Below are 23016 nucleotides of genomic sequence, written 5' to 3' on the forward strand. Positions count from 1 at the left end.
ACTTAAGCACTGTAATGTAATAAAATGTAACAAATGTAATCAACAGTGTAACCTAATTATCCCCCCCCCCCCCGATGTGATTTCTTTTGGCCAGAGTCCATGTACATCTATACAAGCTTTAGAACAATAACACAGTGTATTTTGTCACTCACGCTAGAATAACTAAATGCTAAAAAATACCTGCGTAAACTAGGATTGTGACCATGCTGTCCCTGCAGGCACAATCACAGCAGAGATGCTCAATGTCAAATTTAATAAGAACAATAATCACTTGACTTGTGATTGCATTGGCAGGATCAGTGGTATGTAAAGGTCTAACTAAAGGTATTTTCCAGGGTTTTATCATCACACAAGCAAAAAAAAAAAATCACTCAACTGACAAAACGCTGTGTGTGCCACTGTCCTTATACTTGGTGCTTCAAAGATTTAGATTGCGCTTGTGTGTCAAATGGTGTTACTGTACATAGTTATTTGGGTTGATAAAAAGACAAAAACCCATTCAACTCTTCTAAATAATACCTAGTGCATAAAAATATATATCTATACATGTATGGTTGCCATGTGTCAAACAAAATGAAGAGCTTTATTCGATATATATAAAAACACTAAGCTACTTCACCAGCCCTGCATATATATTTCCCCAGCATCCCTGTACATATCACACTTTCTCCCCTCAGCAGCCTGTATGATTGTACGGTTTATATTCCCGGCCTGTCATGCGCTGGTGTGATATGGGAAGGGTCCACAGCAGGCAGACAGACATAGAAACAACACACTCCTGACCTCACATCACACTCTGCCGCCCACAACATGCCACGTGACTGTGACAAAAACAATTTCCTCCGAATCACTCTAAGAAGCAGCTGCGGCCCATCTAGAGAAGGAGAACTGAATGTAGAATTGTTGTGGTGCTGGATATAAATGATTATATGAGGTTAGGGCTGCTCTGAGTGGAAAATGTGGAGGTGGGGCTGCAAGGGACCATAAGGGGATCTATTCTCTTGTTTTAGGGGAATTCTGTTCCATAATGTACCTAGTGCATCTTGGGCATAGCCTTGCTTCAATGAAGTGACATGGGCAGCTGGAGGAAAGCACTGTAATGTGAACAGCACTACTATAGTGAGATTTGTTACATGCTGCTGAATCCTCATGGACATAACTGCTGGAGCAGTGCAGGGTGATTTGCACAGGACTATTAGGGGAGCACTGTGATTTGCACAGGACTGTTAGGGGAGCAAACCATGATTTGCACAGGACTATTAGGGGAGCACCGTGATTTGCGCAGGACTGTTAGGGGAGCACACTGTGATTTGCACAGGACTATTAGGGGAGCACCGTGATTTGCACAGGGCTATTAGGGGAGCACCGTGATTTGCACAGGACTGTTAGGGGAGCACACTGTGATTTGCACAGGACTATTAGGGGAGCACCGTGATTTTCACAGGACTATTAGGTGTGCACACCATGATTTGCACAGCACTGTTACGGGAGTGCACTGTGATTTGCACAGGACTATTAGGGGAGTGCACCATGGTTTGCACACGATTATTAGGGGAGCATGTATTCGGAGAGCTTTATCCTTAGTACATAGCAAGCTGGGGTTTTACACAAATGGGTGCAGGGATGTCCATTCTACAGGGAAGGGGTTGTCAGCAAGTGCATCATACATGTCCCTTGACAGAGATTTCTTTTTCTAGGTAGTCAAGTAATAGTTCATGCTGGGATTGGGTGCACATTTATGTTGCAATGTGCTTTAAAATAGCAAGGTACATGTGGCTATTTGAATCTTTGTAGTTGTAATGTAACGTTAAATATACACCAAAGCTTTGATGAACACATAGGCTACTGGAATCTACTGATCTCCGTTACATTAACAACAGCTGTTTTTTGTATTAGTTCAATTAGTAGATTTTCGGCTTTTCGGTTCCCCTAACTTTTTAGCAGCAGGGAAGAGGTAAATATGGGTAAATTTGGGCATTTTGGCCCAGACTTATGACTTTCTGAAGGTTTCTGGCATCAGAACAACCAAAATCTCCCATTTTGGCCTTGCCTACAATTTTTGTGGATAGGGTACATGAGTAAATAATTATGGTTTAGTAGATAGATCATGTGATCACCTATACATAAAGGGCATGTTTACTAAGAGCGTCTATGGCCACCAGTCCTATTTGTGAATTATGTTTTTGTGTGCGAAGTTATAATAATCGCATATTTCATATGGTAATATACAGAGACTGCTGCTGTTTGAGGTGCCATTTAATTGCAGCTATAAGTTTAAACTATTATCTCATTCATTCTTTAATGAGACTGCATATGAAATAGTAGCTATGTGCAGTTTTCCTTAGAGGATTGTTTACAAAAAGCATATCTATATGTCCTTGCACTATGGAACTGAGCTGTAGCTACAACCTGCAGCTGTAAAGCAATATGATTGCTGGCAAAACCAAGTCTACTGCAGGGATTTTATACTGACATCCAAGTCATGGGGATAGCCAGCTTCAAAAAGTGATTTTAGATTTTGAAGGAACATCTTTGCAAAGTGAAATTGAGAGATGCTGATAAGATATGTCACTTGGCAGGAAAGTTGCAAGAACTCCATGTAGATTTTCAGTGCACCATGATGCTGACTGAGAAAGGGTCAAGCTGGCTAAGGTTAAGAAGCCACTAATCAAGTAGAGGTGACAGAGTTGGGGTTATTATTAAAATGTGGATTCTTTTAAAACACTGATCATTTTAGTTTGTTTTTTATTCTTCTTTCAGGTGAAATATCTTATGTCGTGTAATGTCAGTATTGCTGCTTTTGGATACTTATTTCTGCTTATGGTCTGCCCAAAGGAGTGGGTGAAGGAAGCAAGACTGGAAATACTCATATCACAATAAATTTCATTTATATTCACGTCTCTTCTTCCTTGGTAGTTTTCAATATCTTTACACTGCTAACAGAGGAAGGACACTGAAGAGCAATAAATATCAACACAGGTGTTTTGCGTTCTCTAAAACTTTACACTTTTACACTACTTCTTCAAAGGGTGTATTAACAACAAACAAGTCTATGTCCCGAATTAAGAACACTTTTGGCACTGTATCCAAAGCTGTGTCTAACACTCACAATGAATTAGTTTCACGCATTGGACGTTCAAAGCTAAACCCAGCCCCTTTAAAATCATCCATATCAATTTGGGTGATGCTGCACAGCCCAATAACAGTGGTTGTGAGTGTAAGGAAAATAAAGACAATCCCCTTCTTAATCAGGCTGAATCGAGAAGCAATGGAAATGCAACTTCTATTGCATCAGACAGTTCAATAAATAGTCAAAAAGAACTTGTGGATTCACTAAATGGTCTTTTCCATGCAAGCTATTTTACAACAAACTTTGGGGAGACTTACAACTTTTTGGCTAACCATATTAACTTTTATTTCTTTAATGATATGGAGAAAACAAATGTTTCACAGGCTTCAAAGCATCTACTTAATTCACCTTTAAACAGCGAACAGAGCAATGACAAAGAAAATGAAATGCAATCTGAGTCTGCAGCTCCTGATAACAAACCAGGTTCTGCCAAAAAGAGCATCTCAAACTTTCTTACCAGTCCATCCAACAGTGTACATGCATTTGTGGGGAGTTACTTTGGAGGTTTGGTTCCTAAGCTAAGATCGGATTCAAAGCCAGCCTTTGAGGAAAAGGGGAAAGAACAGAACCTTGAAGTTACAGATAAAAGAGAGCAAGATAACAAAGAAACTAAAAGTGCAGATGACAGAGCCAAGAAGCTCTCCCTTCAGAGGGAAAAGGTAGGTAAATTTTGGAACAATAGATTTGCTGTAGAGTATAACCCAATCTCTTCATCTAAAGGAAGCAACCTTATTACACATCTCTCCAAAATGATGTGTGTTGGATTGGGTTATACACCTCTCTAAAATGTTCTGTGGGTGCGAATGTGGTGGTATGCTGAACTCCACAAAATAAACCCCACTCTTTGAATTGCAAGTGAAACAACATATTTTTTTTCTACACTGGTTGAAGTCCAGAATTCCCCAAATGTGCCCCATTTTTACTATTGTACCTCTCTAGTAAGAAGACTAAAGTAAATTGAAAATTTTGAAAATGTCTCCCCACTCATCCAAGTTGCTTAGTTCAACGAGTGGTAGGAATAATACAGAATTTTAAACCCTTAAAGGGGACCCGTCACCCAAAAAAATGATTCCAAATCCGATTTTATCATGTTAGTCAAGCAAACGTAACTTTAAATTTAAAATTGAATTAAATTTTAATTCAAATTATTTGAATCTTGTTTCCTTACGTCTGGGAATTCCTAAATTATAGCAAGCACGCAGGAGCCATTTTGTGGACGCTGTTCTTAAGATAAGCCTTATATCATCTCAAAATCTTGTTTGTGCAGCAGAACGGGGGATCTTATGTCCATCCCCATGCCCTGGTTACACAATTAAATGGTGAGGAGGGAGTCAGAATATGGGACATCTAGTAAGTGTTGAATGGAAAGTGAAAGTAATTACCTGCTCCTCCTCTATGCCTTAGGCAGGCAATATTTGATTGACAGCTGAGATTTTTAAATGAGCTATGAATGCTTAAATAAAAAATAATTTGGGTTTCATATTTAATTTGAAAAGGACATGTATTATACAGCTTTTTATGTCTGGATGACAGGTCCACTTTAAGGGTAATACAGTATCCATCATCCAATCACAGTGGTTTAATTTAACTTAATTCGGTAGATGAAACTCATCAGAGGTGTGAAAGTGTTATCCAGTCACAATGGTACCATGAATCTTATTGAGTCATGTCTTAATATTTACAATTTCATGACTGGAAGTGTCAACTGTTGTGGAACTGGGGTAAACAGCATTATAAGTTGCTGAAATGAGATTGTTGTTCCAGGTTTGCTGAAATGACCACCTTCATTCTAAGAAAAGAGTTGGTTTGGGATGAAGGAGAGTGTCTGTTCTTTTTGGAGTTAGTGCAAGAAAATTAAGAAATAAAGAATTCATCCTACTACAAGCCTGAAGCATTTAACTGCATATTTTCTGAGTTGTGCAAGATATTGGGTTTACTAGGGTGTGGGTTTTATTTTTCTCTGCAAATCAGCTGTGCTCTGCAGACAATAAGCATGATTTATGGGCCAAGCTCAAAAGGAAACTACATTCACTAACATACCTCAGAACACATGGAACATGGACTTTGCAATGTTTTTTAATCTTAAAATTATCACATTTTTTAATTGCTCATGGGCCAAGCTCAAAAGAAAGCTACATTCACTAACATACCTCAGAACACAGGGAACATGGACTTTGCATTGTTTTTTAATCTTAAAATGATCACATTTTTGCAGTGTCTGAAGGCTCACTCATACTGCAGTATCTTCTTTAATCGTTGCAGATTATCGCCCGGGTTAGTGTTGATAACCGAACAAGAGCATTAGTACAATCACTTCGAAGAGCCTCTGATTTTAGATTATGCATCAGTCGGGTGGAAGAGTTAAGTTGTCATCTACTCGAGTTCTCAGAAACTAGAGGAGTCACAGTTAAGGTAAAGCCTTCATCCTAAAATGTATTTAGTTCTAGGTCATTCTTCCAGTCTTTTGAACTGTTTACCTATGCAAGTGATTTATTAGGTGTGCAACATACTACATATTTTAGGCCAGCAAACCCTTAACAAAGACATACAAGTTCAAAGCTCAGCTGGTTTTCTTCATTATGCTCTCCCTAAATGACCGGATCTTTAAAGCAGACATGGTCAGCTTTTTGGTTCTCTGCACTGCACATCTATGTCTCCATGCTGTCTCTGTGGTTTTCTAAAGTTGACAGACGCATGTGTATTCAAGAACAACTTAGATCAAATGCATCAATATGTTAATGATCATCTAGTAAATGACCAGCTGCTCCTTGTGAAGAATGCACACCAGTGAGGGTTATATGCCAACACTTGCTTGACAGTTTGACAGTGAGCTGCTTAGAAATTGGATAACTCATTAGAGCTCATTTATAAATTTCGCTCAAGGCAGATTAGTTTGCACAGTGAATATATTTATAAATATATTTATATAAAAAAATCACAAATTGTGAATATATATATGGGAACACTCTGCATTTGAGTTACACCACGACTTTGCGTAGAAAATATTTGCAAAACAGTTTTTGCAGGTTGCAAAGGTCAATTACTATCAACACTATTTTTGCACACAATGACCTCACACAGTGCCTGCACTCATGCAAACACCCATCTCATTCGCAAATATTTTTCACGATTTGAATTTGATAAAAATGGAAAGACGGGTACAGCAATGCAATATTTTAGCCCTCAGGAAAAAACATGGGAAATACAACTATTTGCGAAAAAATATGCACAGTGTGAATTTTATAAATGACCCCCAGTATTTCCTTCCAGCAAAGAGTCAGTTTCAGATCCAGCTTATTTTATGGGTACTAGGCATCAACAGAAAAATAAGCAAGAGCCGTTGAAGTAGAACACAACTCCTCCTCTTTACTTTATTAATATTAGATGTTACCAGATATACACAAGCATTATCTGCTAGATTGGCAATTACACCAACAATTACCTTACTGAGATACATGACACTACAGTTATACAGTTGCATTTTATTTCCTACTCCAGGAAATGTCAGCACTAAATAACTATATCCAAAATATTTTTATTAATCTCTTTTTATTTCAGGAAAAAGTTATTCCATCTTTGCTGAGGCTTCGACAAGTGCATGATGAAACTCTCCAATCAAGCAAGCAGCTGTAATTGGCTATCATGATCCTGTTAAGGGTCGAGGCATTAGAGTTCTAACTATCGATGGTGGCGGAACAAGGTAAAACTGATTTAACCTAACATGTATGTGTTCTTGGTTTGTGTTTGAGCACAGTGAATTGTATGAGAACATGTTTTATAACAAATTATTTATTTAGATGATGCAGTGATTTACATATTGGATGTTTATTTATTATATTGTAACATAGATCTGCAATGTTCAGGGGTAACCAAACATAAAAATTGCATGATAATAAGCACATAATTGTTCCCGTCAGCAAACTGCTTGTATCTGGTACCGGGCACACATACAGTCACAACCTTTTGTGCCTCCATTCAGAGTGACAAATTGTTGAAAAGTTTATGGAAATGTTATGGTATTACTTGAGTAAAACTAATGAACTTTAGTTTGCTTGTAACATGGACTGCTGTTGATTTTAAATGTTTAATCATCATTTCCTGTTAAATGTTACAGAGGAGTAAACCTTGAGAAAATTAGAAGAACTGACTGGCAAACCTGTCTATCACCTCTTCGATTATATTTGTGGAGTTAGCACAGGTAAAGGTACAAAATGTATTGTGTTAAATGGAAAACATTCACTTTTTATCTTTATCACTAAGGTTTTAACTAGGATAGAATCATTGTACGATATTGGGTGCAATGGCCAAAAATTATGAGATCATAATCAATAGACTATAATAAGTTTCAGTTCTTAAAGGAGCATCTCATAAATAAATTAAATTTTAGTATTTTGTAAACAGTGATATTCTGTGACAGTTTGCAATTGGTCTTTTTTTTGGGGGGGGGGCTTTTGAATCATTCCAGTCTTTATTCAAGAGCTCATCAGTTTGAAATTTCAACAGCTTTCTGGTTGCTAGGCTCCAATTTATCCTAGCATCAAGGGAATAGTTTTAATGAGAGAACTGAAATATGAAAATCTGAGGGCCTGTATAGAAAGATAGGTAATAAACTGTAACAATAATAATACAATTGTTGCCACACAGAGCAATAGGGGGTATGTGACCTCTTTTTGAATGCTGGATATAGGCAGAAGAGGAAGGCAAATGGTTCAACAACTGTAAATTATTATAGTAAATGAAGTCCAAATTGGTGCATTTTGTAACATATTTAAAGTTAGTTAACTTTAAATATGTTACAAAATGCACCAATTTGGACTTCATTTACTATAATAATCAATAGAATCAATCATTTATCAATGTACTGACCCCATTAAGAATGGAAAGAACATCCCTCAATATACTTAATAAAATGCTTCTAATAAACAGTGTAACTGCACTTTATCATATTCATGTTACATACAGTTTCCAAACTATTTAATAGGTTGTTCAGAACAGCAAGTGTATATTTGTCTGAAAACCCACCCATTGTTTTATCTACTGCTGTGTGTCTATTGTCGTAAGGGCATTTAAAGTTTTGAGCTACAAAATTCTTCCAGATCCTACTTACTCTGAAAACAAACTATATCGGGACAAGGACAGTTCTAAAGACTTTATATTTGGAAGGAAGAGTAGAGAAAAACATGCAGTGCCTATAATGAATAAATCAGAGGAAACAGTCAAGTTATGTTGCTTTAAAGATGCCTCCAGCAGCTCCCCGTCTTTTTGTCTGCTGCTTCACAGCACATTGTCTCAACTGCTAACAGTTGCCTGAGCATAGAGGTATTATGCATTGTATACAATATCATATTCATTATACACGTCAAATTAGTCATTAATGTAGATTAACACCGAGTAGCAGCATAGAATCCAGCACGTTCTTTATTATAGTCAGCCGTGTAGCATCAGCACCTATAACAGACGTAACACTCAATGTCTTCTAAGTTTTTGACGATTCCATGATCCCTCAGCTTAAAGAAGAACTAAACCCTAAAAATGAATGTGGCTAAAAATGCCATATTTTATATACTGGACTTCTTGCACCTGCCTAAAGTTTCAGCTTCTCAGTGGCCGCAATGATCCAGGACTTCAAACTTGTCACAGGGGGTGTCTGAGACACTCACATGCTCAATGGGCTCTGAGCAGCTGTTGAGAAACTAAGCTTAGGGGTCGGCGCAAATTATCAAGCAGAAAATGAGGTTGGCCTGTAATATAAGCAGATGCTACAGGGCTGATTATTAAATTCTGATGCTAATTATGCTGGTTTCTGAGCTGCCATGTACCACTATTCTGAATTATTTACTAATCAGCCTTATATTGTGACATTTCTATTCTATGGGGCCAATTCATTAACTTCGAGTGAAGGATTTGAAGTAAAAAAACGTTGAATTTCAAAGTGTTTTTTTGGCTACTTTGACCATCGAATGGGCTACTTCGACCTTCGACTACGACTTCGACTTCGAATCGAATGATTCGAACTAAAAGCAATACTGTTCGACCATTGGATAGTGGAAGTACTGTCTCTTTAAGAAAAAACTTTGACCCCCTAGTTCGCCACCTAAAAGCTACCGAACCCAATGTTAGCCTATGGGGAAGGTCCCCATAGGCTTGCCTAACTTTTTTTGGTCGAAGTATATCCTTCGATCCAACGATTATTCCTTCGATCGAACAATCGCAGTATTTGCGCAAAATCCTTCGATATTCGAAGTCCAAGGATTTTCATTCCCAGTCGAATATCGAGGGTTAATTAACCCTCGATATTCGACCCTTGATGAATTTGCCCCTATGTGTTCTGTATAATGTGAGTGGGTCCATAAGCTCAGTAAGTGACAGCAGCACAGAGCATGTGCAGTGAATCAGCAGAAAAGAAGATGGGGAGCTACCGGGGCATTTTAGTGGCACAGATCTTTACTGCTAAAGGGCTGTGGTTGCCTTGGGCTGGTACAGAAGCCTAAAACATAATGTACAATATTTCTAGTCTACTTCTTTAGTTAAGCTGTAGTTCTCCTTTAACTTCTCAGTGACAGCACAGATCACATTGATCTGTGCAGTGTCTACATAAGAAGATCTAACAAGATCAAAGTGGGGAGGGGGGCTTCTGGAGACAACTTGAAAGCATACTTAATTACTGCAGGTCACCTGTGTCCCTATTTTGTCACCAGTGGACCCCCTATACAGGTGAAGCAAGTCCCTCCCACAGCTTTCCCTATAATTACTGGTTATAGTGCTACTGAATAGTGATGTGCCGGTCGGGATTTACCCAATGCACACCTGCCATCCCTCAGCCTGCCCCAAACCCGAATTCCGGGTTATTTTTATAGATCCGCGCTGACCCGTCCAGCCGACGATGTCACAAAAGGGGAGGGGCACGCAGGCGTGCGTCTATAAAAGTTCAAGTCGGAAGCCAGCATTTAAAAGGAGACGAGGGTGTGAGGTTGGCCCGAAGCCACCCGACCTGTGGGTCCCGCGGGTAAGGGGCCGTCCCGCACATCACTACTACTTCTAGCCTGGTACAATTAGTTCAGCATATAAAATACAGCATTTGTAGTCAATCCTTGTTCAGATTTTATTTCCTTTTGTGGGTTATACTGTATATTGAATTCAACTGATTTTTAGCTGTTTAAATATTCTGACAAAAACAGACTTTGAGGACTAGGTTTTTTTCTTCAGGTTATTCACTAGATGGCGATCTAGATACAATTTTTATGGCTTTATATTTTTTCCTTCATTGCCAGTTAATTAAACTTTACAGTGTGAAACAAGAGGTACTGTATCTACTAAAAGATATAAACCAAATAAACGTTTGTAAATTTTAATCGTTAATTCAGCTTAAATGTTGTATAATTATTTTGTTCAAAATAGCTTTTTCAGCCAAATGTTTGAGGCATGTTTTCACAAAAAAAGATCACAATCAAATATAAAATGTACAGTAAGGAGTTTATGAAATATAGTTTTCAATTGCCTTTGAATTGGTAATGCTAATGAGACCTAAAATTAGACATACATCATGTGATATATATTGGTGGGACCACAAAAAAGTGTAAAATGAGGAAAAACTTAAAATCAGGGAATATAAAATTGAGGTTTTGCTATATGTAATCTGTGAAATTCTGTGTTTTCCCTTTGCAGGTGCTATATTAGCTTTTATGTTAGGATTGTTTCATATTCCACTTGATGAGTGTGAAGAAATGTATAAGAAATTGGGAAATGATGTGTTCAAACAGAACGTTATCCTTGGAACAGTAAAAATGGGATGGAGTCATGCTTACTATGACAGTGAGGTGTGGGAGAAAATACTCAAGTAAGTGTTTCATACATTGTGTTGCATTTTTAGCTGTTCATTTTATTCATTGGTGACTTTTTATAAGTCACAAGCAGAGCTGAGACCTGACCACCTAAGAAATGGTACATGGTAATCACAGTGCAGCAGTAATAATAACTAAAATCAGATACGTCAAAGCTAATAGAATGAGAAATGATGGGATTTTATTAAAACAGGATCTAATGTACGAGGCAGATTTAGCAAAGTGTGAATTTAGAACTCACCACAATAAAACTCACTCACTTTTTTTTCATTCCTATGGGATTTTTAAGTGTATTTATCAAATGGTGAACTCCATTGATAAATTGAATTCTAAAAATGCCACAGAAGTGAATAGAACAAGAGTGAGTTTTTATTTGGTTAGTTCTGATAAATCTGCCTGTTAATGTACAATAATTAAAGCAGGACTAAAGCCTAACTAAAGAAGTAGGTTAGAAATATTTTACATTATGTTTTGGGCTTCTGTACCAGTCCTAAGCAACCACAGCCCTTTAGCAGGGAAGATTTGTAACTCCAAAGATGCCCCAGTAGCTCCCCATCTTCTTTTCTGCTGATGCACTGCACATTCTCTGTGCTGCTGTCACTTACTGAGCTTAGGGACCCACTCACAATATACAGTACACATAGAATATAAACGGCACAATATAAAGGCAGGTTAGTAATTAATATAGATAATTACAACATGGCAACACAGAAACCATTGCTGCTATTGAGAAGCTGAAACTTTAGGCTGGGGCAATACGTTCGTTATATAAAATATGGAATTTTTAGCCACGTTCATTTTTAGGGTTTAGTTCTGCTTTAAGGATCAACATTATTTCTGCACAGTTTATGTTCTCCCCTTCTTTCATTGGATTTAGTTAAGGATTCAGCCAAATCCTTTATTAAAGACCAGTGATTCACTGACTCCCAAACCGAATCCTGGATTTGGAACATCCCTACTTACTGTAGAATTAATTGATCTGTATGTATCACTTGATAATTCCTGTATTTTTTATTTATTTCTTAATTAGTGATAAAATATATACTTACAATTTCAAATGATACTAATTAACAAAATAAGTACCTATAAGTTAAAGGGATGGTTCAATTTTAAGTTAACTTTTGGCATGTTATAGAATGGCTAATTATAAGCACTTTTCAATTGGTCTACATTATGGGGCACATTTACTAAGGGTCGAAGTGAATCCGAAGTGAATATTCAAATTCAAAAACTTCGAATTTATAAGTAATTTTTGGGTACTTCGACCATCGAATAGGCTAAATTCGACTTCGTGAAAATGTTTAGAATATTTGACCATTCGATAATTGAAGTACTGTCTCTTTAAAAAACGTTGACTTCGACACTTCGCCACCTTAAACCTGCCGAATTGCTATGTTAGCCTATGGGGACCTCCTAGAACCTATAGCCAGTATTAGGCTAAGTTTTGAGAAGTCGAAGGATTTTTTTGTAAAATCGTACGATCATACGATTAAATCGTTTGAATCGTTCGATTCGAGATCGTACGATTGTAGTACGATCGTACGATCTTAAAAATCCTTCGACTTCGAATGTCGGACTAACCTATTCGAAGGTCGAATTTCAAAGTTTTTTTTCACTTCGAAATTCGACCCTTGATAAATCTGCCCCTATGTTTTATAGTTTATTCAGCAGCTCTCCTGTTTGCAATTTCAGCAGTCTGGTTGCTGGGGTCCAAATTACCCTAGCAACCATGCGCTGATTTGAATAAGAGACTGAAATATGAATAGGAGAGACCCTGCAAAGAAAGATGAATAATCAAAAGTAGCAGTAACAATAAATGTGTAGCTTTACAGAGCTTTTGTTTTTAGACGGAGTCAGTGAAACCTCCATTTGAAAGCTGGAAAAAGGGCAAATAATAAAACTATAAAAATTAAATAATAAAGACCAATTGAAAAGTTGCTTAGAATTTGCCTTTCTATAACATGCTAAAAGTTAACATAAAGATGAACCACACCTTTAAATTAATTTTCTAGATATTAGCATTTCTAAATACTTATATATCTGCATCATTCAACTTGCTTAAATTACTTGTGGCTAATGGACTATCCTCTCCAAAAGGCAAAGAATGGGTTCTGCTATCATGGTAGAAACCACAAGGAATCCACTGTGTCCTAAAGTAAGTATTGTACGTTCCAGTGTTTCTAAGACTATTAAGATGCTTTGCCCAAGGCATTTCTTTATTACAGTAATGGGTTTTTAATGTTTTGTTGAAAAGGTATGCTGGCACCTATTTGTTTGGATGCTTTACTGCATTTTTTTTATCCTGGTTTCAATTCTCAACTTAAAGCTGGCCATAGATGAGATTTTAAAAGATCCAATCCTCACCGTGAGACCACGAATTTATCTGAAAGATCATACAATCGTACGAATTGACCATCAACTAAAAAGACCAATTTACCAGGAAAACAAACAAAGTGGGCCCCAGTTCGACCCTACCTACCTGTATAATACTAAAGTGGTATACCCCTAAAAGCTATGGATCTCATCCACAAATAGGTTGCCATACTAGTAGCTTTAAAGGTTGTCAGAATAGGACAGATTAATTCACCTATTTCCCTTGAAACCTGGTGCATCTCTGCTACTGATTTTATGTTCCTTTTTATCTCTTAAGGTCATTTAACGCTATCCGAGTGAGTGCATGTACAGATTGCCTTGTTGTAAATATCCATCACTTAATACTAAGCACATTTAATATGTGAAGCTTATCTCTCTTTTCAGTTCTAATGTTCAAAAATCTTTCTAGACAAGGAAAAGTAATAGTTTTCTCTTCCTTTAGCTTCAGAACAATATCCTGTTTGTGCAAGAGGGTTGTTCTTCTGCTTTAAAAAGCATCACTTACTCTTAAGTAGATCAATTATTCAGTTAGAATAATACAAGCGTAGATTGGGGAGTTTATTCATTGTTATACTCTGCTTTATCAAGTGCTGATGTAATGCTGTTAGGCTTCTGTAAAAGACAAAGACCACTTTATAAAATGTTGAATAGCAAATAGTAATTCGGTTGACTCAGGCCTCAGACATACTGTTCTCCTGAATGTCTGATGCTGTTTGCATCAAGTTCTTGATAAGTGTTTTCATTATGAAAGATCCAAAATGATTATACAGTTCTAACAGGAAACACTTTTTTTTTATTCTCCATGTACAGTCATCTCTCCAGATTTTTATAAACAAATTACAGCATTCATTGATCTTAGTCAGCAGTTTGAAAACACAACCGAGGAAATTTGTAACTGAATTTGAAGATACATTTTTCAATTTTTTTAAATTTTTCAAATCAAATCTGACCCTTAATGTTAAACATTCTGATGAGGTTCTTCTCTTCTGGCATAAACCTGTTTATAAACAATAAATATTTCACTTGTTAAAATAATTGTTCTGGTTTGACACACTGCAAGCAAGAAAATGACAAAATGAAATTAGTGTTTTTAGCTTAGTTAATCTAACTTTATGTTTAAACAAATTGTGCAGTCAGAGCTGTATGTATAAAGCCTAACGCAACACTGTCCATAAGAGAAATGTGCTGTGGTCTATTTAAAATCAACATGTCTGTATGATGGGCAGAAAGCTTGCCAGAGACTCACGTATAGGGTCACAGCCATTTACAGTCATATGAAAACATTTGGGAATCCCTCTTAATTCTTTGGAGTTTTGTTTATCATTGGCTGAGCTTTAAAATTAGCAACTTCCTTTTAATTCTTTATATAACATGCCTCATGGAAACAGTAGTATTTCAGCAGTGACATAAAGTTTATTGGATTAACAGAAAATATGCAATACGCATCATAACAAAATTAGGCAGGTGTATAAATGTGGGCACCCCAACAGAGATATTACATCAACACTTAGTTGAGCCTCTTTTTGCAAATGTAACAGCCTCTAGACGTCTCCTATAGCGTTTGATGAGTGTCTGGATTCTGGATGGAGGTATTTTTGACCATTCATCCATACAAAATCTCTCCAGTTCAGTTAAATTTGATGGCTGCTGAGCATGGACAACCTGCTTCAAATCATCCCATAGATTTCCGATGATATTCAAGTCGGGGGACTGCGACAGCCATTCCAGAATATTGTGCTTCTCTCTGCATAAATGTCATTGTCTTTTTGTACAATATACAACCCCTGCGTAACTTCAACTTTGTGACTGATGCTTGAACATTATCCTGAAGAATTTGTTTATATTGGGTTGAATTCATCCGACCTTCAACTTTAACAAAGGCCCCAGTCCCTAAACTAGCTCCACAGCATGATGGAACCGCCACCAAATTTGACAGTAGGTATAAGGTGTTTCTTGGAATGCTGTGTTATTCTTTCGCCATGCAAAGTGCTTTTTGTTATGACCAAATAACTAAATTTTTGTCTCATCAGTCCAAAGCACTTTGTTCCAAAATGACTGTGACTTGTCTAAATGAGCTTTTGCATACAACAAGTGACTCTGTTTGTGGCGTGAGTGCAGAAAGGGCTTCTTTCTCATCACCCTGCCATACAGATGTTCTTTGTGCAAATTATGCTGAATTGTAGAATGATGTACAGATTTACCATCTGCAGCAAGATGTTCTTGCAGGTCTTTGGAGGTGATCTTTGGGTTGTCTGTAACTATTCTCACAATCCTCCGCATATGCCGCTCCTGTATTTTTCTTGGCCTGCCAGACCTGAGTTTTACAGCAACTGTGCCTGTGGCCTTCCATTTCCTGATTACATTCCTTACAGTTGAAACTGACCATTGAGATAGCTTTTTATAGCCTTCCCCTAAACCATGATACGGATCAATCTTTGTTTTCAGATCTTTTAAGAGTTGCTTTGAGGATCCCATGCTTTCACTCTTCAGAGGAGAGTCAAACAGAAGCACAACTTGCAGTTGGCCACCTTAAATACCGTTGCTCATGATTGGACACACCTGCCTATGATGTTCAAGGCTTAACAAGCTAATCCAACCAATTTGGTGTTACCAGTAATCAGTATTGAGCAGTTACATGCACTCAAATAAGCAAATTACAAGGGTGCCCACATTTTTGCACAGTCACTTTTCCACATTTGATTTAATTTCAACTGAATACTGCTTCACAAAAAAATCTTTGTTCGGAAAACACCCCAGTACTCAGATGTTCCTGGGAAATGAAAGACATACCACTGCTATCTTTTTTGTTGAAAATGGAGTAAATTCTTATGCAGGCTGAGAGAGGTTCCCAAACTTTTTCATATAAATGTATATATAGCTATTGTCTTCTATGCTGTGGATTGCTGCTCAGAATTGGTGTAACATATCTAGGCATTAGGGCTTCAAATTGCAAAAGCAGGAGTGGAGGTTCTGTAGGGAGTATCTCAGCTAAGTACCTTGTATACAGTGCCTCGTGCATTAGTCAAATTCAAATTAGGGGTGATTTACTGTAGCTTCAAATGCTTGATATTATCCCAAGGATAACACATACTTATTTTTATCTTTAGTTTTAATATTTACAATGGGGTAGCAATAACTGGAACCAATGCACAATATGTATAAATATGCCTTTTTACCTTTCACAGGTTTCTGCTGTGAGTACAATTGTGAACAGAGGATTGCCACTAAAAGCATTTGTTTTCAGAAACTACAACCATTTTCCAGGTATTAAATCTCCTTACATGGGAGGCTGTCAGCACACACTGTGGCAAGCGATTAGGGCTTCTTCTGCTGCCCCTGGCTTTTTTCAAGAGTTTGTTCTTGGAAATGACCTGCACCAAGTAAGTTCATCACTGGTCAGTAATGGTTTGCTTTATAAACACATTTGTCAGTTGAAAACACATATTATAAATTCGGTTGGAGCTCACCAAATAAAACCTGTTCACTTGTAAACTTGGCTGCAGTTTGCTACTGCAGCCAAGTGTTTTCAGTTGCGCAAAGATGGAGCCTGCAGATTAGAAAAGGTGATTAAGTGCAAGGCTTTTATCTGTACCTCATTGATAAATGCTCCCTCTGTGAGTTGAGTCTGAATGCTGCTTTGGTTGTATTATTATTATTAGCATGTATTTATATAGCGCCAACATATTGCATAGCGCTGGATGTAACACAGCAGAGCAATACAATTTTTAGCTGACATTGTACAGTGTGGAATGTATTATACTGAATGCTTGGGACCTGGTGTTTTCCAAATAAGGGATCTTTCCTTATTTTGGATCTCCTAAGTCTGCTAAAAAATGTAAACATTGAATAAACTAAATAGTATTGTTTTTCCTATAATAAGCATTTAATTATATCTTAGTCAAGATCAAGTACAATGTACTTCACTGGGTGGATTTCCTGCAATTTGGAGCTTTCTGGATTACAGGTTTCTAGGTAATGGATCCCATACCTGTATTACAAAACATATTTGTCAAATCATTACAAATAACGGTACATATGAGCCCTAAAAGGAAAAAAAAAACATATTCCAAAATATATTTTCTTTATAATGTTGAAATGTCTATAGGTAATATTTGACATGTCAAATGCCCCTCCCAAGTATGCCGTTCTTCAGTGAATATTTAGATTTGCTCCAAGCAGAGGGTAGCCATTCTATTCTTCCTTCTGGCACAACTCAGACTGCCGCCACTTCTGTCTCCTCTTTTGTATGATTAGATTTGCAATATCTGTTTAGCTTATTAATAATTTCCCAGTGAAAATATTTGAATGTGATCTAAAGTTTACCAAATAATTAAAGGGGAACTATTGTGAAAATTAAGAATTAAAATGTAATATAAGCTTCAGCATACTAAAATAAGAAACTTTGTAAATACCACCAATGAAATATTCTGCATAGTTTCTGAAATAATCAGGTTTATGTTCACTATCCCTCTCTCAGCATCTGTTTCTCTTCATTCTGTCTTCAAGCAGGAGTCAGATATTCATTGACAGTTAGATTGGAATTGGGTTGATGGGGAGGGGTGTATTGCAAATTGTTGCCAAAAAATATTATTCTTTAATTTTAAAGTACCCATATTATATTTTACAGGATGGAGGTTTATTAATCAATAACCCATGTGCTCTGGCATTGCATGAATGTAAGTGCTTGTGGCCAAATGCGAAAATTCAGTGTGTGATCTCACTTGGGACAGGACGTTTTGAAAGCGCGGGGAAAGCAACCACAACTCACACAAGCCTGAAAACCAAACTTTCACATGTAATTAGTAGTGCTACAGATACAGAAGGTAAATACTAAAGTTGTGTTTGTTATAATGAGATCCTTAGACTTGTGCTTTAATTCTTGATGTGCCTGTAGGTATATACTCTTTGTTTATATGTTCATCTCTTTTTATTTAGTAATATCGGGTACCAGATTTCTCTTTTATTTTGTAACAATTACTTCCCAATAGGACAGGTCATTTGTTGAACTGTTGTAAAATACATCTAACACTTAGTATTGCCTGTATTTGTACTTCATACTTTACTATAATTCAAGTTGATGTTTTTAAAATCCCCTAAGAACTATTTTATTTCTATTAATAGTTTACGGTCTAGATAGTGGTCACTTCCACCTTTATACCATACGTTTGAATTGGAAAAAAAAGTAATAATAGATAGGGAAGGATGTTTTGAAATACAGTGGTAGGAAAGTACTGTAACTACCATTTTCAAATATACAGGCTGATATGAACTTTAAACAAGCAAATTTGCTGACTTCATGGGTAATTTTGTGTCACTATTTAGTATGCTGAGCCTCCCTGCAAATTGACCAATTAAAAGCAAGAGTAATTTTGAAGAGTAAAACTTTCTCTTAGCTGATGCCAAATCTCCAGATATTACTATATACTTTACATATATGTAGCAAACTTGATAAAGGGCTAAGAATGGGGGAAAATAAGTGTTTTTTTTATACTTTCCACTGCTCATTTTGTGTTAGCTTGGCCTCTTGCAATGAAGATTTGTTCCATACTAAAGTGTGCCGCCTTATGCAAGCAGTCTATCAGCATTACAATACTTATAGATCTTTGTATCTGGTGAGGCTCATTATGCTCTATAGAAACGAAATTCATGCAGTGACTGAGCTGTTAATAATACATTGTAAGAACAATGCTACCAATCTACTAATATAGATCAAATAATGCATGCCTATGTAACCTGTTCAGTGTCCCATTTACTTTAGAACTTTTCAATTCTCTTTAGAGATATATATTCATCCATTTCTATCACCTATAATAAGTAGTATTAATGACTAAGTGTTTTAAACTGTCCGGTTTTTTCTGTGCTGCTTGTTCAGCAGAGGCAGAGGTTGATTGTATTTCAGTATTGAGAGTGGACAATATATTATTCAGCTGAAACCTTAGTTGATGCACATGCTGATCAGGCTTTTTATAATTTTGTTTTGTAGTGTAATTTAGTAGTCCCTGAAGGATAAGTGTGTATTGCTGCATTAACTGTCTGAACTATTAAGGATCATCCAAAGTAATGGTTACTGCCCTACTTCCTAGTGCCTACTCTTCAACAGAAATAAGACAACAAATTAAACTTATGAATCTAGCAGAGCTAACTGCTGTGTTGACAACCACTCAAAAAGGGGAATTATGAGCTTTTGTATATGTTGCAGGAGAGGCCACAAACCATTAGAGGCTGTCCTGGGTTTGACTGATTTGAGGTTTGTAGTTGAGATGATCTTGGAATTATAAAGTGTTTCAAATGTTAAAGTGTGTGTGTTCTATGGTTTGGGTGAATTAAAAATGTAATGGATATGCCTTGTTCAGTATAGACTAATGTACATATTAAATTTAGTTTGCATCCACCTCATTTTCAGCTTTATTCTTTTGTCTACAATTAATGGAAGATGCAGTCACCAGCTACATCTGCTGTGAAAATAAACATTAAATATGAGCTTCATCACAGAGAAATAAGGAACTTTTTAAATACAATCAAGCTACTCTTCAGTTTTCACCTCTCAGCGAGAGATCTCTCTTCATGCAGGGATCAGGGTCAGATTTTGATTGACATTTCGATCAAATACAATGATGTGGGCTCGGTTTGCCTAGACATTGTATTAGAGCTGATTGTTTCAGAATAACTGCATGTAGGCTGACTCGGAAAGGGGGATAGTGAAGATTAATTTGATTATTTCAGAAATGGTACAGAATTTTTTATTGATTATATATACAAAGTTTCTTATTTCCATGAGATAAAGCTGATATTACTTTATATTATATTTTCACAACATAGTAGTTTTATGATATATTCTCTATTTTTTTCATAATCCCTGCAATACCTCCTAACATCATACAGTATCAATCTACATCAAACTGTAGCCTATTTAGAATTTTGAAATGCTTCTTGCTCAGGATTTTTGTATGACTTCAGAATATTACAGGCTGATAACTGAAGTCTTAAAGGAATGGTTCAGTATAAAAATTAAAACTGGGTAAACAGATAGGCTGTGCAAAATAAAAAAGGTTTCTAATATAGTTAATCAGCCAAAAATGTAATCTATAAAGGCTGGAGTAACTGGATGTGTAACATAATAGCCAGAACACTACTTTCTACTCTCTTGGTTTCCACTGACTGGTTACTAGGCAGTAACCAATCAGTGACAAGAGGAGGGCACATGGGTCATAACTGTTTCTTTTGAATCTGAGCTGAATGCTGAGGATCAATTGCAAACTCACTGAACAGTTATGTCCCATGTGGCCCCTATTCAAGTCACTGACTAACTCAGAGTTATAGAGCTGAAAAGCAGGAAGTTGTGTTCTGTTCTGTTATGTTAGACATCCAATTATTCCAGCCTTTATAGATTTCATTTTTGGCTAACTAACTATATTAGAAACATTTTTTATTTTGCACAGCCTATCTATTTACCCAGTTTTTATTTTTACACTAAACTGTTCCTTTAAGTTACCTCCTGACTCTTATGTCATAAGACTAGTTATAGGCATGAGACATAATTAACTGTGACTACGACCATTATTGATTTGGTGGGCAATCCACCCACATATTATGTAGCCCATAGCAACCAATCAGATGTTTGTGTTCAAACAGCTGAAAGGAAATACTATCTGCTTATTGGTAGCTATGTGTTAACAGACAATTAGCAAACTTAAGACCATGTATTGCTCCCCCCCACCTATATTATTTAAAAACTCTGTTAGTGAGAACAGTGAGCCAGCTTACAAAATGTAATCGACCAAATAAAAAGGATTTCTGAAGTCAAGGCTTGGCTCTTTTTGACTCTTTTTCTTTTATAATAACAGAGGTTCATAAAACACTGGATGCTCTGCTAGAATCAGATACCTATTTTCGTTTCAATCCAGTTATGAATGAAGATATAACACTGGATGAGAGTCGCAAGGAAAAACTTGGCCTACTACAAATGGATGGTATGCGATACTTAGACAGGAATGAAGAGAAGCTTAAGAGAGCTGCCCAGGTCTTGTCGCAAGAGAAAACTATTGTTCAGTCTCTTTATGACTGGATTAAACTAAAAAAAGATACGTATGAAGGATTTCCACTGTCAAAGTTGTAATACCTAGCGTGGGATGGTCAGCATTTCCTAGTCTGAACGGATTTGAATTCAGGCATAATACCTAGCACTTAATATTCTGCCATTTTTTAACACATAGAAATATGTTTTGGTCGAATATAATGAATGAATATAAGATATAAGATAAAGGCATCATTGAACTGTATTTGCTGCTCTTTAAAAGAAAAAACAAACGTGTATATGACTGTATATTGTGAATAGTTTCTTGACTTTGAATATATTCGGTTGAATAACTGAACAATTTCTCTTTAGCTTTCTATGTGATTATTTATTTAAACTTTCCTATTGATTTATGCCTGCTGCACCTCTGTCCGGTTATCAAGCACAGCGTTGTTTGTTTATAGCTCCGTCCATACTGATGAAACTAATAACGTGATGTAAGATGGGTCAGCAACTATTTTAAAAGCCACAATTTTGTTCTGGAAACTCTTTGCATCAAACTGAGTAAATAAATGCTGGTTATGTATTTACAGGGAGGAGAGCCAGTTTCTGCATGTGAAAAATTGTATTACAATCGAAAGGCAAATTTACAAATAAAAACATACAAATATAAATTACTGTATACATATAAAATGTCCTGTGTTGCCTTATTTATGTAAATAAAGTGTCTTCTCAAACTATTTTTAAACTTTGTAGATCCAAATGTATCCAGCCTGTGCATTATTTAAAAGGAAAAGCTGACACATTCTGATATATTTTTTCGCAGTGTGATATATATTAACTGCATTGTGTCTTTGCAACTTGAGTGAGAGTTATTATACACAACTTCATACCAATATACAATGACTATCAATCACACTGTGGCCAAAATTCCTGTCATCCTTTATTTATACAGCACCAGCCAGTTACGCAGCATTTTACAAACAGAGGATACACAATACAACGGGATGATGAGACAGCTCTATTCACAAGATTTGTCATTTTTAAAGGGATGAATCATAAAAAAAATGATTAATGGTCATCGATCTTACTTTGAGTCTTGGGAAAGTAATGCACAGATTCTGATCTTATTTCCTGCATCCTATCCGTAAAGAGTAAGAATATAGCACTATTTTTTAGTACAGAATTTTTTTTTCAGAGTACCAGGACAAAAGTTTTTTTTTTATTATGTAGAAAGTAGAGTTAGTACAGGTATGGGATCCATTATCTGTAAAACCCATTATCCAGAAATCTCAGAATTACTGGAAGACATTTCCCATTTAATTCTAATTCTAATTTTAAAAAATGATATATTTTGTTTCTCTGTAATAATAATAATGCAGTACCTTGTATTTGATCCTAACTAAGATATAATTTATCCATACTGGAGGCAAAATAGTCCTATCAGGTTTATTTAATGTATTTTTTATTTAACGGTATTTTCCATAAAAGCATTTCCCCTAATCTTTTACATTACCTATCTACCAATTGTTCCACTTAAAGAAATATTCTTGGAGCAGTTACTGATGTTATTCTTTCTGGCACTGTCTTGATTCCATCTGTCTCCACTTGAGTGAATGACTATGATCTTGTGTTATTTGGAGGTGACCATACACGCA

At 36.4% G+C, this 23016-nt stretch overlaps 1 pseudogene; it reads left to right on the plus strand.

Annotated features, from left to right (window-relative positions):
* Positions 1–2725: 2725 nt before the first annotated feature.
* On the plus strand, positions 2726–21951 carry LOC108713126 (annotated as a pseudogene).
* The last annotated feature ends 1065 nt before the right edge of the window (positions 21952–23016 follow it).

This window comes from Xenopus laevis, chromosome 3S, assembly GCF_017654675.1.
Source record: "Xenopus laevis strain J_2021 chromosome 3S, Xenopus_laevis_v10.1, whole genome shotgun sequence".
In the NCBI taxonomy this organism is placed as follows: domain Eukaryota; kingdom Metazoa; phylum Chordata; class Amphibia; order Anura; family Pipidae; genus Xenopus; species Xenopus laevis.